Below are 12,409 nucleotides of genomic sequence, written 5' to 3' on the forward strand. Positions count from 1 at the left end.
TATTTGAAAAGAAACTGATGACAAATACTCTGAAAGTGTTTTCAAAAGCCTTCTAAGTTTTATTTAAGTTCCTGAACATGATCCAATATAGGACCTAATGTTTCCATATGCAGAGTAAATATATGTAGGTATTAAAATCTATCTAAGGAGGAAAGAGTTCAAGGAAGTTGACAGTTCCTTGAAGAAATTGTGTCCTCATTTTCCGTAGGAAGGATAGTAGGGGATCAACTGCAGTAAATCATAAACTCTTCGATCTTCTATGGAGAGAAGCATATGCACACTGGAAGGAGTGGAAAACGAACAGGCACATGTATTATAAAGAGGGTAAGATGGAGGACCTGGGAAATTATAGGCCAGTTAGCAGCTTTATTTATATGTTCCAGTAGTTTTCTGGAAATGTGAGTGGTTTTAAGTGAGTAAGAGAGAACACGTAGATTTGTGAAAGAACAATCATGTCCATCCAATCTTGTGTCTCCTTTAACAGAATAGTAGACTTTGGAGATAGAAGAGAAACCATAGATGTTGTGTTTTTCCAGTAAGACACCTGACCCTTCCTAGAGTAATGTTGTCATCATCAAGGCAAGAAACATAATCTAAATGTTTCTACTAAGAGGTAGATATTGAACTGGTTTGAATATCGTGAGGCACAGGCTTTGGTAAACCTGTTGCACATCTGCAAATATGAAAACACAGGTATGCCATGCTGTTCAAGAATGCACAATGTGAAGGCTACTGCATTGCTATGACATGTAGAAATCTTAAAAATAAAATTGCTGAAGGCTCCTAAGAAATAAAGATCCCCAGGTATTATGGCTTTCTTTTTATTCCCGTCTCTAAATTCCTTCTACACTTACTGTCATGAAAGATGTCTGATCTTTGTTTTAAAAAGCATCTGTTATACTTCTGCTTTTAAATATTCTTTCTATGGTCTTTCAAACCATACTAGAATCAGCATGTACACGAATATAATAACATCTCCATTTGACTCCTGCTGACCATTGGTGTCATGGGTCATATGCAAATTTTTGCTTTTACTTTATTCAAATGGAGAGAGAGAAAGGAATGGGAGAAAATGGAGAGAATGGTTTACTTTGTTTTACACTACTTTACATTTATTCCCTTTACTGAGGGGCATGCTTACTGCAGTCTAAATTTAGAGTCTTTAAAGAGATAAATGTAGCCTTCTTAGAGCTGTGATTTAATATGGGTACTTCCTTCTCTGTCTTTCTTAGGTTGTTTTACCTAGATGCACTTGCCACAATGACAAGCTGAGCTCCCTTGCATTCATTCTCAGAAATGACAGATCTCAGCTGGGTTTAATTCAGGGAGCTCTTCCAGTTGTACACAAGGAACTGGGCAGACAGACTCCTTTGTACTGTAACCAGGATTACTTCAAAAAAACCTGATGGAGGTTTAATAACTGGATTTCTTCCCTTTGGGAGTTGATTGTATTTCTTTTTGTAAAGCCGTCTAATAGAAGGACAAAGCTTTAAAAATAGGCTATGTGGACATTTCTCTCTGTAACTCTAAATGCTCCTGAAGTTAACTAGAGAGGTTTATCTTCTTCAGAACACTTACAAAAAAGTAGAGCAGGGCCGTTCTGTGTCAGCCTGCTACCAGGTGAGCAGTTCCTGGCAGCTTCTCCCAAATGCATCTACACAGGCTGTACGGACACATTCTTGAAAGCAACGTTTTTTAGATTTCTTTGTAGGTGTTTAGACTTTATACTCAGAGCTCTAAGAAAGTAACTGTTGTATGTGTGAACATAAATCAGGTAGGTGCTTTCTGCTTAGAAATCATGTGACTGCTTTTCTCTCAGCACTTTGAAGTGCTTTTCCCTATTGGAGTGTCAATTCTTGTTATTTATTTTCCTATTTTTCTTTCTGACAGCCTTCTTTTGATTTTAAATTGTGCAGTCAGACTAAAGACATCCCTGTGGTGATTATGTACTTCTACAGCATAGATTATACTCCTCAGTCAGGACAGAGGGTCTCCATGCTGCCCTTAATGTTTATATTTTCCATTTGCAAAAGCTAAATGAACATCAGTCCACTAGCAAGTTGCTTAGTTTTTATAAAGTGAATTTTGTAAAGTATTTTTGAAATCCTGTGAATGTACAGCTCTACAGAGCTTTATAAAAACATAATACCTGTTCTGAAGCATTACTCCTATTCTTTCCCAGGAGCAATACAATTTTTAAAAAAATGCTGTTTGAGATTTAACCATTCATACTCATTGCATATGCTTTTATCTTTTCAGTGCACATCATTTTGCTATGTTTTGGTTTATTAACACATGCTCAGATTCAGCTTTTGTTTCACCTGAATAATTTATTCTGTAGTCTTTATAGGGTGTGTAACTCTTTCGGTATTTTTCAGATTCACGTTTTTACACCTAAATATTAAGAACACATTTCACTTTATAGCTCTTCACCTTGGTACCAATAGTTATGACCAACAAACTAACCTTTAGCATGACCTGTCACTACTTACTGATGATATACCTGTTTGCGCCAGAAGATTAGATACCACAGCAAATATCTCTGATGGGAACCCTTGTATGTGTTCCAAATATAATCATTTATGAGCTTGGTTTGTATTGCATTGGGATGTAAATAATACAAATATTCTTCATGGATAGAAAAGAATTCAAGCATTTCAAAGGATTTTTTTGTGCATGTGCATGTTTGGGAGTTGTTTTTTGTTTGTACTTGAATCTTCAAAGTTGGACAAGAATCACTAATGTGCAGTCACCTAACTGTAGTGATATAGCTGATTCATGTTGTGTCACATCTGTTCACCTCCCAGGTGGCCATGCAATGTGGATGCATTCCCTGTGGTGCTATCAGGAGGGACAGCACTCTGTTGTAGGACCTGTAGAATTGCTGTTCTCTAAAAATATCACACAGGGCAGCATCTTGATAAGATAGGCATATTTCACATTAGAATTTTGGTGAAGTTTAAGCTGAAGCAATAAGATTTGGATATGTTTAATTCCCTTTTCATATTCTCCTTGCACATGATCAAAATAGTCTAGATTAACTTGATTTTTTTTTTTAGTAGAATGTGTGCATATGAATGCTAATACATGTCTGTGTGCTTACTGTTAGTTTCTATTGCCTTAATTCAGTGTTGTTTTAAGATGAATGTATTTGTTGTCACAAGTAGCTACATTTACATAAGTAAAACCAGTTGGGATTGTTTCGTTTGCCATGACGATATGGTCTCATACCTCTGTTCTTTTAGCTGTAACTCTGGTTTGCTGAGAAAGTCTCTGCACCAAGATTTTATGTTTTTAAAATGTGGCCCCAAATATGCTGATATTTGGGGGGGGGGTGGGGTGTTAACTATCTAGTCCCTGGACTGGCATGAACCAGGATCCTTTAATCTCTGATTTTTCTTTGCAAAGACACTGCAGCTGTACTGGAAGCTCTTTGAATACACCTTCCTTGCCAGAGCTCTTTTGGTTGAAAACATTTAGAAAGATTTGATGAGGCTATGGTTGACTTGCAGAGGGGAAGAGTACAGCTATTTTTTTGAGAATAGAGTGTGGTAGGATTTCTTCATGACCATTTGCTTCTAGAAGCCCGTGTTGCTATTTCATCCTCATTGCAGGTGTGCAAATGCCACAAAATGTGGTTGTGCTTCCTAACGCAGAGAGAAGGGCATATTTACACAGTTGCCAGCATTGCTTCCTGCAGCATCTCGTTCAGGCCAACAACTAAGCAGGCACAATCCTGCTTTATCTTGTGCAGGCTGTCAGTGCAAGATGGATGTGTCTAGGCAGGAGGGCATTGGCGCAGATGGCTCCACCTGCCAAATCTGTACTTCTCATCTTAAGGGGAGCTGGTTTTGGAATGTCTCCTTCAAGAACAAAACAGAAGACTAACGCAACAAGATTCTTAATGCATCTTCTTGTAACTGCTCTAGTACATGCTCTTCCTCAGCTATTCCTGTCTGATTTGCATGTGTGTGTACCTCATTTGGAAGTACTAAAGACTTAGTTGAGCTTCGGAACAGATCATCTGTGTCATGCATCTGTGTGACAGGGTATGCTTTCTGTACAGTGGAATTAAGGTGACTAAACAGAATTTAGTTCTGACTGTGGACTCTGTGCCAAATGCAGATATCATCTCTGTTGTGTATACAACCCAACCCAGAAGTTTATAAAGTAGAAAGGCATACTGGAAAATCCACAGCAAAGCAATATGTAGTGGTATTAGCATTAGTTTCTCAGCGTGGTCACTAACAGATGAGAACTGAATGTCTTTGTCTTAGGAAATGTCATGTTCTCTGAAAATATTCTTACTGTGACACCTCTTTGTTAGTCAGACCCAGAGAATGTTTGCATTGCTAATTTTTCCTCTTTAAGAACATTGACCTGCAAGTTATGACAGACAGAACCATTGTTTTGAGAAAGCTATTCTTTTTAGTTGGCATAGTTTGTACTGAGTGATAATATTCCAAAAGTCACTGTTACATTTTTCAGGGACATGTGGCTTTTCCTTTCCCACATAGATGATCTGCTCTATAATCAGGCAAACCTAACTTGCTGTGGCCTATTTATATGAATAGCTTTTGGATATAAAAGAGCACACTTAATATTATCACTGTGTTTACATTTATGTCAGACTGTATTGCAGCTGGTTCTGGACAACTGCTTGATACAGCATTAATGGGCTGTTTCATCCTGAGTCACAATAACCATATGTGTGCTCTGAGGTGCATATAGATGTAAGTTAAGTGATGTGCATGTAAATTCTGTACTGCTGTCATGTTATTGAGCACATAATGATTTCTTACAATGCCTTAATGCTATAAAATGTGCTTAGTACTTTACCAAGACAATATGAGAGAAATGCTTGGGATTTCACATATATACGCATGTGACATTCCACGATGAAATTCAAAATGCTGAATTTAATCTCTTTGTCCGGCCCATTCTCCAGCTCTTTAGACCATTTGATAATACATCAGTTATTCTGTTACTTCTTACCTTACTTCCCAGTTTGGCTGTAAAACAGCTAGCTAATAGTTCTAGTGTCCTTTGCTGTGTGATTAGCAGGGGATGAGCCTGTGTAACTAACAGTCTTTCCTTACAAAGACTGATATGATCAGATTATCTGCTGGTAACAGATGTCTGCTTGTCCAACTTGTGTATATAAGTTTTTATTTGGCACAAATCATTGTAATGTTAGAGTGTTTAGAGAGTAAAAATTATACTGCTTGAAACTCCCATACCACTCGCCCTCCCAAAAAGCTGTAAATCACATGTATGTGCTGTAATGTTTTAAGCTACATTTTTGGCTCATTTTAACTAAGCTAGTAAATGTAGATTTTAAAACTGACTCCTTAAAAACAGGAAGGGTTGTCAAAGAAAGGTTGCCAAAGAAAGCAAAAATACTTTTGTAGGAGATGGGGAAAAAAGGGCTTCATGGAGATTTGTGGTAGTCTAGATATACTCTTTACAATCTAAAATATGAACCACTTTTTCTTTTTCATTTATAGCCATCAGCTGTAAATTAAATGAGTTTTATTGAAAACAGACAGGTATTTCTTTTGGGAAATGATCTCTTAAGGGAAAATATCAAGAAAGTTTGAATACAGAACTGTACTATGAAAGGTAATTCCATGGTTGGTACAATTCCATTGTAGGCTACTTTTGTTTGGTGTCCCTGTTAATGAAAACCTACTGTAAAGTGACTCATTTTATTTCTAAAGCTTTTATGGTTTTATAGCTCAGTAGTATTGGTATGTCCTTTTCTGGCAAAGTCTGCCCCTTTTTCTTCTCCCCCTGCCTCTCCAAATCTTCTTTGTTTTTAAATTAAGCTTGTTTATTCCTTGGTTTGGGAAGACTATGCTCCTTCAGCTTCCCCACCACTTCCCTTATAGACAGGGAAATTTGGTCCCAAAGCATCAGGTATCCCGTGGTCTCAGGGCATATCCTTTTGGATAGGAAGAGTAATGCCTTTCTAGTTCCTCTGCATGAAGCTAGTATGGATAAAAAACACTTTGATTCTGTGTATTTCAAGGAATTTATTCAGTGCTATAGCCACTGTGTAGGATATGTCAGAATTCAGTTACCTGTGCACAGATTCATTTTTCCCAAGTTATTTTGTTGGGCACTCTGTTTTGTATTTGGGAACCAGTGCATACTGTTACAGTAAACCTCAGGAGCTGGGTCTTTTCCTCTCCCCTTGCAGCCATTTGTTTTCCATGTTCTATATACAACTTGTATTACAATTTTTTTATGCCAAAAAAAGCTATTACTGTAAAAGTGTAGCCTAATGGTTCCTTCAGCTGGAACCCTAGTAGGTAGGAAGACTTGAAGAGGGTTCTAATGGCACAGACAGCAGAACCTACTCTTTATGAAAGATGTGTGCCCGAGATAACCTTTCCTTTTGTGCCTTTGCTTCCAAACTAGGCATTGTTTCCACTCTGCCAAGCTAAAAATAGAATCCAAGAATTCCATTAAAGCAAGAACTGATTATTGAAATATAAATTCAGGAGGTTTGGCTTTTCAGAAAGCAAGCACAAAGGCAGTTTTGTCTCACAAACATTTTTTATGTTTGGGGATGTGGGAAGCTGTTTGCTGTTCGTCTTTGATTTCAAGCCAGCATTGTAATGGAGTTTGTTTGTCTGAAGCAGGCATCAGGTGTAATAGGATTATGTGTTGTGTTTATACAGTCCTGGCTTCCATAGCCCTCTAATAGCGCTAACTTACTCGTTTTTCTCTTATAAGTTAAAATGGACATTATGGATTAGGTCTACCAGGACTCATCTCTTTTATATGAAATGTAGTTTTTCTGTCTTTTGAACTTACTGGATTGTAACAGACATAGGGGTGAGTAAAAGGCAAATCATAAGCATTGTTGAAAATTCCATTCAGTAGCATATTGACATAATTTCTTTATAGCCCCTTTTTAACAACTCTATGCTGAGGTTCTTTTGTTGGGTTGTTGTGGGGTTTTTTTAAGTCTGTTACTATTTCCATCTGCAGACAATCACAGCAAAACGTGATGGGTGTCAGCACAGGGCACATTTGTGCAGGCAGCCTTTCAATAGCTCCCTTTGACTGAAGCTTTTAATTGGATCTTTCATGTGACAGTTGAACAGTATCTCTTAGAAGCATATGACGAAGGTGAAGTGCACGGAGTGATGGGTTTTGACCCAGCTCTGTGGTTATAATTGGATGATGGGAACTGGCATGTGGCAATCGGATGCTATAGAAAAGGAGGCTCTTAACAGGTGTGTGTAAGTAGGTGTTTGAAGTTCTACGGATGAAATTTCAAAACTTCTAATTTAACTTAGTTGTGAGGACTTTTTATCCTTCCCCCTATCACCGCTTAGAAACTGTCTTTATGCATCCCATTTTGTTTGCTGTAGTGCTCTAGCTCTAGTGCAGATCTTCAGATTTTTTTACTTTTCCAGACTTTTTTTTCCCCCCAGTTGTCTGAGATGAAGAGCAATTCACTTGGTATATTGGGCCAGCACCACTGCACACAGCTATACAGAATACACTATTACTATTGTTACTTTGCTTGGCAGTGGTAAGCATAGCCTGAGGCCCAGGATTAGTCTGTTGAAGCAACATTAACCGTCCTGGATTCTGATGTGCCAGAAAGATTACCATGTAGCTCTTGTCACAGGTCTTCTGTTTTACCAGCTTTTCTGCCTGTTCTCTGAGTGTGAACTATTGACCTGTCATAGTTGCAGTTGTCCGTGCTGAGCTTCTGTGAATACTTGTTTATTAAAAATATGAGAAGACTTATTCCCTCTTCTACCCCCCCTTCCATACTAAACCTTTATGTTTTGGTTACATAATATATAGGAGTTTTGATAATAAAGTGAACATTTTAACTGCAGTGCACAGTTGAAAATGGACTCTTAAGTGCTTTTGCAGTTCAGTGCTGGTTCAGTTATAATGGAGTAATCAACCGCTATCCTGCCAACCAAGCGAGACAAGGCAGGGTTTCCATAGAAGCCTGTTAGTGCCATGGTTAAATTCGTCAAGATGTTCCTGTTCTCTGGAATTGTTTCTCTGTCAGGCCTGGGACATTGACCTGAGGCAGTGCAGGATGCTGCAACTGTTCAAACTCTATGTTCTGGGTTTTTTTTTAAAATGAATATATGGGTCTCAGCAAAGCTGTTTTGAGCAACTATTTTGATGCCAGCACAGAGAAAATGGGAGGTGAGTACTTCTGCACATGCGCTCTCTTGCACTTACTGTTTCTACTTTTTTGTGAAGAACTGTTTCAGTATGGTTGCTTTGTTTTAGGCTAGAAAACCACATTATCACTTCTCAGCTGGGAGACAGATTATGGTAATAGCTATGTTGCAGTGTATTGGTAAACTCCACTTTTCATCATGGTAGGAAGCAATCAAAGTAAACTTTGAATTTCAGGAAGGTCAGTGTCTGTTCTGTGAAGAGTTCATAATGAAATAAGAACCCTACTGATGTACCCAAGCGAGGTTTGTGCCTTTAAGCTAAATACCCATCTCTAATTTCCTACACTGAGTTTTGTATTACTTTACCTACTTGAAGCTGTAATTTTAGGGAAGTGACTGGAGAAAAGAAATCTTTCTATCCTATGAATTTTTAAAGAGATTGTAAGTGCATATTACTGGTTGAATCTAATTTTTACATTAATATTGATTGTCTGGTATACATTATAGAAAAGGAGGGAAGAGTCTTTGTCTCTGTAGCACCTATAGGGGTGCCAGGTGTTTCTTCATAATGATGAAATGTCTTGTACCAGGATTCTAAATTGTAAAGGCAGAACAAACAAGACTTTTTTTTTTTTTTGAGAGAGAGATGTGTTTGTTTATTTGCTTTGGTTCAGTTGGTTGATAGACCCTTATCTGAGAGTAAACACTATAAATATTTAGCAAGTCATTTCTAAACTTAATAAAGGACTATCCAGATGGGGCCTGAGAGTAAGGAAGATTTTAGCTTTGTAATCATGTTTCGTGAACCTGAAGTGGCTTGAGGAAAGTATAAAAAGGTCTTGGCTTGTAGAACCAAACAGACCATACAAGAAAGTCAGAGATATCATAAATGCTGAAGTAGGGTTGTTCACTGTCCCTCCCAATGGAAAATGAAACTGACAGATAGGAAGGCTGAACTAGAAATGAATGAGGCAGAGGTAAGGAAGTCTTGAAGATTATGATGAGAAACTTAAATGTAGGAAGATGTGTTGGAAAAAACTCACTGGAAAGATTTAAAAGGTACATGGCATAACAGTTAGAAGGGCAAAAAACTGCATTTTATAGACCAGACGGGGGGTGTGGGTGGGTTAGAACAGAGAGTTTGGATTTTATGTTTAGCTATCCAGGGAGAGAAAAAACCAACACCACAGACCTTTAGAAAAATAAATAAATGCTCATATTTACTGGACAATAAATAGTTAGGGAGTTAAAAAGTGATCTGTAGATTATCTTGCTGATCTTCATGAGCAGCCACTAAAGTATGTATCCAAGTAAGATAGCAAGTAAAATAAACTTCAGATGAGGGTTGTAGGAATTCAGTTACAATAATCTTAAAGTTGCTGATACTAAAATAGATCTGGTTGAAGACTAGGGAGTTTGATGCATCTGAGGCTTATATACAATCATTTCAGCTCACATCATTGTTGAATTCTTATAATTTCTGCCAAAATGAAAGTTCCCCAAGCTCCATAAGTGCTTGGTGAAGTTGATGCTTGTGGTGGGTTGACCCTGGCTGGGGGCCAGGTGCCCACCAGAGCCGCTCTATCACTGCCCTCCTTCACTAGACAGGGGAGAAAAGGCACAACGAAAAGCTTGTGGGTCGAGATAAGGACAGGGAGAGATCACTCACTAATTATCGTCACGAACAAAACAGACTGAACATAGAGAGGAAATTCATCTAATTTATTACCAAGCAAAACAGAGTAGAGGAATGAGAAATAAAATCAAATCTTAAAACACCTCCCCCCACCCCTCCCATCTTCCCAGGCTCAACTGCGCTCCCGGCTTCAACCTCCACCCCCGCTCAGCGGCACAGGGGGACGGGGAATGGGGGTTATGGTCAGTTCATCTCATGGTGTTTCTGCCGCTTCTTCATCCTCAGGGGGAGGACTCCTCTCATCGTTTCCCTGCTCCAACACGGAGTCCTTCTCACGGAAGACAATCCTTCATGAACTTCTCCAACGTGAGTCCTTCCCACGGGCTACAGTCCTTCACGAACTGCTCCAGCATGGTCTCTTCCATGGGGTCACAAGTCCTGCCAGCAAACCTGCTCTGGCGTGGGCTCCTCTCTCCACAGATCCACAGGTCCTGCCAGGAGCTTGCTCAAGCACGGGCTTCCCATGGGCCACAGCCTCCTTGAGGTGCCTCCACCTGCTCCGGCGTGGGGTCCTCCACAGGCTGCAGGTGGAATCTCTACACCCCCTCATCCTTCCTCCATGGGCTGCAGGTGGAATCTCTACACCCCCTCATCCTTCCTCCATGGGCTGCAGGGGGACAGCCTGCCTCACCATGGTCTTCACCACGGGCTGCAGGGGGATCTCTGCTCCGGCGCCTGGAGCACCTCCTGCCCCTCCTTCTGCACTGACCTTGGTGTCTGCAGAGTTTCTTACATCTTCTCACTCCTCTCTCCAGCTGCAAAAGCTCTCCCTAACTGTTTTTCTCTTTCTTAAATATGTTATCACAGAGGCGCTGATTGGCTTGGCCTTGGCCAGCAGCGGGTCTGTCTTGGAGCCAACTGGCATTGGCTCTATCAGACACAGGGGAAGCTTCTAGCAGCTTCTCACAGAAGCCACCCCTGTACCCCCCCCCCCCCCCCACTACCATAACCTTGCTACACAAACCCAATACAATGCTCTTGTTATTTAAATGCTCACACAAGCTGAAAAGTCTTGTAGAGCTGTAAGCGGGGATTTGTCAAACACTTGCCTTGCATTTGCCAGAATTCATCTGATAGAAAATGTTTCAAGTGGAACACTTCAGTGAATCCAAACTTTGAAATACTTTGTATATACATACATATATATGTACATTTATATAGATAAGTGTGTGTACACACATGTATATGAGTGTATATATATGGGTATACTTGTTTGTGTAATTATATGTAGTATATATACAAATATCACACACACTACCTAAACACAAATATGTATGTATATATGTGTGTATGTGTGTGTATATATATACATACACACGTAGTCAGAAAGTATTCATCAGTTCATCTGTTAGACATTCAGAAGACATCTTGGCCACAGGTGGTAAAATGGGTTGCTTGGCTAGGTGGGGGGTGAAGTGTCCAAGTACTGCTCTGATGTAAACCATGGGCCTGGATCCCTCACCCTTCTCTGTATTACTGTGGGCACTGATGTGGTCACTGGTCCAGGTCAGGAAGTTGTGTGTTCGATGTGTCAGTGGTAATGGAAGTCTTGTAATTAGGGAAAATAATTATAGACTGACCACACATAGATGTCTTAGAAAGGTTCAAGAGTAAAATGGGAGTGGGCAGCTAATGAATTGGATTGCTGAATGTTTGCAGAGATGAGATCATGACTGTGGAGTGGGGAACTGGAAGTGAGAGTATATGAAGGACAAGATACAAAACCAAGATAGTTTAGGAGTAAGGAGAGAATATAAATGAGGAAATTTCACTATCAGGGATTGGGAAAAATAGGAGAAACTTAGCAGGGGACTCCTAGCAAATCTGTCTCGTGCAAGTGAGAGTTTTTGAAAGAGATTCAGTTCACAAGTTCTGATTAAGTAGAAGAGTAGATATCTTGAAGATATGATTAATCCGCAGGCATTTTACTAAGAGTGGTCATATTTTTAGTGCAATAACTATGCAAAACCACAAGATGTATCTAAAGAAGTTAAATCAGAATGGCTACCAAGATTGTAGGGACTAGAAGTGAAATGAGTGTATGTATTTTGTGGTTAACAACTGGAGGAATGCATGACTGGACTGAGAGAATGCTGGACAATGAAGGGAAGCTAAGCAGAAGTATGGTGACATGAATTGTAGTTCACAGAATGGCCTTATTTGTATTTTTCAGCAAGGAGCAACTGAACAGTGATGATAATTAGGTGGCTGCAACATGAAAGGAGCATAGAAATTGCTACTTTCTCTCCCTGTTGTCCTCACAGACAAGTCTCTACTGTGAATAACAGGCACACATTAACTCCCTGGTCCTTTTGCTGTCCTGACCTGATGCTAAGGGTCTGTGGGGTCAGATGGAATCAAAATGAATGTGATGGCTTTGGATGAACTGACAGAAAATGAGAGTGGCTGTTTGACAGATTGGTGAGTAGCTTCATGGCGTGAAATACTGGAGGATGGAAAAAGGGATCAAATGTGAACTCACAAGGAGACTGATCAGGTCAAGGACATGACTTTTTAAGTGGATTAAGTATTTGAGGAAGGGTGA

At 39.6% G+C, this 12,409-nt stretch overlaps 1 protein-coding gene across 3 annotated transcripts in view; it reads left to right on the plus strand.

Annotated features, from left to right (window-relative positions):
• MCC (MCC regulator of Wnt signaling pathway) overlaps window positions 1-12,409 on the plus strand; it is a 220,054-nt gene that overhangs the window by 38,268 nt on the left and 169,377 nt on the right. The window lies entirely within an intron of this gene.

This window comes from Balearica regulorum, chromosome Z (genome assembly GCF_011004875.1).
Source record: "Balearica regulorum gibbericeps isolate bBalReg1 chromosome Z, bBalReg1.pri, whole genome shotgun sequence".
Lineage (NCBI taxonomy): Eukaryota > Metazoa > Chordata > Aves > Gruiformes > Gruidae > Balearica > Balearica regulorum.